A 4,982-nucleotide genomic window follows, 5' to 3' on the forward strand; every position below is an offset into this window, starting at 1 on the left:
ACCGGCCTAGACCCGCCGAGGCCCCTTTTTTGCCACTTACCGGCCTTAGCCTACAGCTGCCGAGGCACTGGGTAGACCTTTTGCCACTTACCGGCCTTGGCCTACAGCCGCCGAGGCCCTGGGTAGACCTTTTGCCGCCGACCGGCCTTAGCCTACAGCCGCCGAGGTAGACCTTTTGCCGCCGACCGGCCTTAGCCTACAGCCGCCGAGGCCCCGGGTAGACCTTTTGCCACTTACCGGCCTTAGCCTACAGCCGCCGAGGCCCTGGGTAGACCTTTTGCCACTTACCGGCCTTAGCCTACAGCTGCCGAGGCACTGGGTAGACCTTTTGCCACTTACCGGCCTTGGCCTACAGCCGCCGAGGCCCTGGGTAGACCTTTTGCCTGCGACCGGCCTTAGCCTACAGCCGCCGAGGCCCTGGGTAGACCGTTTGCCACTTACCGGCCTTAGCCTACAGCCGCCGAGGCCCTGGGTAGACCTTTTGCCACTTACCGGCCTTAGCCTACAGCCGCCGAGGCACTGGGTAGACCTTTTGCCACTTACCGGCCTTAGCCTGCAGCCGCCGAGGCCCCGGGCAGACCTTTTGCCTGCGACCGGCCTTAGCCTACAGCCGCCGAGGCCCTGGGTAGACCTTCTGCCGCCGACCGGCCTTAGCCTACAGCCGCCGAGGTAGACCTTTTGCCGCCGACCGGCCTTAGCCTACAGCCGCCGAGGCCCTGGGTAGACCTTTTGCCACTTACCGGCCTTAGCCTACAGCCGCCGAGGCACTGGGTAGACCTTTTGCCGCCGACCGGCCTTAGCCTACAGCCGCCGAGGCCCTGGGTAGACCTTTTGCCACTTACCGGCCTTAGCCTACAGCCGCCGAGGCACTGGGTAGACCTTTTGCCACTTACCGGCCTTGGCCTACAGCTGCCGAGGCCCTGGGTAGACCTTTTGCCACTTACCGGCCTTGGCCTACAGCCGCCGAGGCCCTGGGTAGACCTTTTGCCGCCGACCGGCCTTAGCCTACAGCCGCCGAGGCCCTGGGTAGACCTTTTGCCTGCGACCGGCCTTAGCCTACAGCCGCCGAGGCCCTGGGTAGACCTTCTGCCGCCGACCGGCCTTAGCCTGCAGCCGCCGAGGCCCCGGGTAGACCTTTTGCCTGCGACCGGCCTTAGCCTACAGCCGCCGAGGCCCTGGGTAGACCTTCTGCCACCGACCGTCCTTAACCTACAGCCGCCTAGGCCTCGGGCAGACCGCTTGTCCGCGGCCTCCGCCCTTGTCCTCGGTCGGCCTCCCCCACCCAGCCCCGCCGTCGGCGCCGAGCACCGGGCAGAGCGGCCGTCCTCGACCGGACGCGCGGCCCCCGTGCCCCGGTGCGGGCCCGCGAGCTCCCGTAAGGCGGGCGGCCCGCACGTCCGGCACGCGCCCTTTCCCCCCGCGAGAGTCCGGGAGGCGAAGGCGGCCGACTTGGGCTCCCACCGGGCGCACCGACAGCCCCCCCACCCCCGCCCCGCCGACCTCCTGCCCGCAGCCCGCCGCCCCTACCGCGCTCCGAGAGGGGAGGAGGAGAGAGTGTCACGCCATCAGACCGAAAGGATCAGCCAGAGCCAAACAAAAAGCTTCTTGGAAAAAGGAAAATGGCCAAGCATCCCGCCACCACCCACCCGCCCGCCCGCCCGCCGCGCCTCTGCAGCAGGCTCTCGTCCTGCTGGCCCAAGGCCCTGCCTTCCTCGGTGTCGGCCGGCTCCTCGCCTTCCCGCCGCCGGCGCCGTGCCAACTGGCCCCCAAGGGAGCGTGGGCGGGGGCGGGTAAAATTCTGAAGGTGGCGCCGGGGAGTCTGATGGGGGAGGGCGGGGCGCCCCCAACCGTCGATGGGTGGAGGCGGGGAAAGTATGCAGGCGGCGCCGGGGAGGCTGATGGCGGAGGGCGGGGCGCCCCCAACCGGCCACGGCATGGGCGGGCGGCCGCGACAGACGCGGCAAGGCCAGGGGCAGGCGCAGCGGCGGGCACAGGGAGAGACGGCACGCGAGAGCGTGCGGGCGTGTGGCGGGCGTGCTTGGGTCGGGGAGGGGGGCGGGGGGTGGTTGTCCGTGGGTGAGCGCACGCGCGGTGGTGTGGCGGTCTGAGGGGGAGGCGTCTGGGTGCGAGTGTGTGCGTGTCACTGGCTCTCTCATCTCTCACACACTCTCTCTCTCTCTCTCTCTCTCTCTCTCTCTGCGGACTAGGGCCGACGAGAGCCGGCGGCTTCGTGCCAGGCCCCGGGCGCCTCGGCGCCGAGACCCCGCGGGCCCCCGGACTCACGCCGAGGGCCGAAGACCCCTGCGGACCGTGAAAGAACCCGCCAGAAAGCGCCCGCCCCGCCGCCGCCTCTTCCGGCGGGGCGGGGCGGGGAGGGCCGGGCCGGGCCGAGCCGCATCGGGGGCGGGGGGGGGGGGGGGGGGGGGGGGGGGGGGGGGGGGCGGCGGCTGCACGCTGATTTCCGCCGCACGTAGCCGGTTCCCTTTCCCGCTCCGCTGGCCCCACTGAGATTCTGGTGGGGGAGGGGGGTTGGGGGGGGGGGGGGGGCGCTGTTTCGACAGTTCAGCATGTCAGCAGGCCGAGCACAGGGCACAGGCTGCCTGTTGTCGGCTCGGCTCGGAATGCTCTGGATACCAAAGGAAAAGAAATAAAGTTTGCCACCAAAAATTTTTGTTTTCCAAACAAGTTTCTCGTTCCAAGCAACTAAAAGAGCCATTCTTTCAGGAAAGGAGAAAAAACGAAAAGGGGGGGGGGCGGGAAACCAAGAAAGCCCGAAACCACCAAACCACAAGCCCGCCCCGCCGTCCCCCCGCAAAAAAATAAACCAAGCCCAGAAACTCGAAAAATTGAAAATACGTCTTGGTCTTGAAAGTGGGGGGTTCATTGGGTGGGAAAGGGGGCTGAAAGAGCCGTCCGCCTCCGGGGCGTTCTGAGGCGGCTGTGATATCCCGCCGGCTCCCGGGCCGCCGGGGGTCGGCGGGGTGCCCGGGCGCCTAGGCGCTGACCGCGGCACACCGGGTCTACCCCGGCTCCGGCTAGGGGACACACGCTCTACCGCGGCTCCGGGGCTGCCCGCGGAGCGGGGGAACGCCGGGCGGCGGGCGATGACGAGAGATAACGAGTATAGCCCGGCTCCGGGCGGGGCGGGGGACGCCGGCTCTGCCCCGGCTCCGGGGCTGCCCGCGGAGCGGGGGAACGCCGGGCGGCGGGCGATGACGAGAGATAACGAGTATAGCCCGGCTCCGGGCGGGGCGGGAGACACCGGCTCTGCCCTGGCTCCGGTCGGCGGACACACGGTCTACCCCGGCTCCGGGGCAGCGGACACACGGTCTACCCCGGCTCACGGCCGGGGACACACGGTCTACCCCGGCTCCGGGGCTGCGGACACACGGTCTACCCCGGCTCCGGTGCCGGGGACACACGGTCTACCCTGGCTCCGGGGCTGCGGACACACGGTCTACCCCGGCTCCGGTGCCGGGGACACACGGTCTACCCCGGCTCCGGGGCAGCGGACACACGGTCTACCCCGGCTCCGGGCGGCGGACACACGGTCTACCCCGGCTCACGGCCGGGGACACACGGTCTGCCCTGGCTCCGGGGCGGCGGACACACGGTCTACCCCGGCTCCGGGCGGCGGACACACGGTCTACCCCGGCTCCGGGGCGGCGGACACACGGTCTACCCTGGCTCCGGGGCGGCGGACACACGGTCTACCCCGGCTCCGGCCGGGGACACACGGTCTACCACGGCTCCGGGGCGGCGGGGGACACCGGGTCTGCCCCGGCTCCGGGGCTGCCCGCGGAGCGGGGGAACGCCGGGCGGCGGGCGATGACGAGAGATAACGAGGATAGCCCGGCTCCGGGCGGGGCGCGGGACGCCGGGTCTGCCCCGGCTCCGGGGCTGCCCGCGGAGCGGGGGAACGCCGGGCGGCGGGCGATGACGAGAGATAACGAGTATAGCCCGGCTCCGGGCCGGGCGGGGGACGCCGGCTCTGCCCCGGCTCCGGGGCTGCCCGCGGAGCGGGGGGAACGCCGGGCGGCGGGCGATGACGAGAGATAACGAGTATAGCCCGGCTCCGGGCGGGGCGGGGGACGCCGGCTCTGCCCCGGCTCCGGGGCTGCCCGCGGAGCGGGGGAACGCCGGGCGGCGGGCGATGACGAGAGATAACGAGTATAGTCCGGCTCCGGGCGGGGCGGGGGACGCCGGCTCTGCCCCGGCTCCGGGGCTGCCCGCGGAGCGGGGGAACGCCGGGCGGCGGGCGATGACGAGAGATAACGAGTATAGCCCGGCTCCGGGCGGGGCGGGAGACACCGGCTCTGCCCTGGCTCCGGTCGGCGGACACACGGTCTACCCCGGCTCCGGGGCAGCGGACACACGGTCTACCCCGGCTCACGGCCGGGGACGCACGGTCTACCCCGGCTCCGGGGCAGCGGACACACGGTCTACCCCGGCTCCGGTGCCGGGGACACACGGTCTACCCCGGCTCCGGGGCAGCGGACACACGGTCTACCCCGGCTCCGGGCGGCGGACACACGGTCTACCCCGGCTCCGGGGCGGCGGACACACGGTCTACCCTGGCTCCGGGGCGGCGGACACACGGTCTACCCCGGCTCCGGCCGGGGACACACGGTCTACCACGGCTCCGGGGCGGCGGGGGACACCGGGTCTGCCCCGGCTCCGGGGCTGCCCGCGGAGCGGGGGAACGCCGGACGGCGGGCGATGACGAGAGATAACGAGGATAGCCCGGCTCCGGGCGGGGCGGGGGACGCCGGGTCTGCCCCGGCTCCGGGGCTGCCCGCGGAGCGGGGGAACGCCGGGCGGCGGGCGATGACGAGAGATAACGAGTATAGCCCGGCTCCGGGCCGGGCGGGGGACGCCGGGTCTGCCCCGGCTCCGGGGCTGCCCGCGGAGCGGGGGAACGCCGGGCGGCGGGCGATGGCGAGAGATAACGAGGATAGCCCGGCTCCGGGCGGGGCGGGGAC

This window comes from Motacilla alba, unplaced genomic scaffold, assembly GCF_015832195.1.
Source record: "Motacilla alba alba isolate MOTALB_02 unplaced genomic scaffold, Motacilla_alba_V1.0_pri HiC_scaffold_31, whole genome shotgun sequence".
Lineage (NCBI taxonomy): Eukaryota > Metazoa > Chordata > Aves > Passeriformes > Motacillidae > Motacilla > Motacilla alba.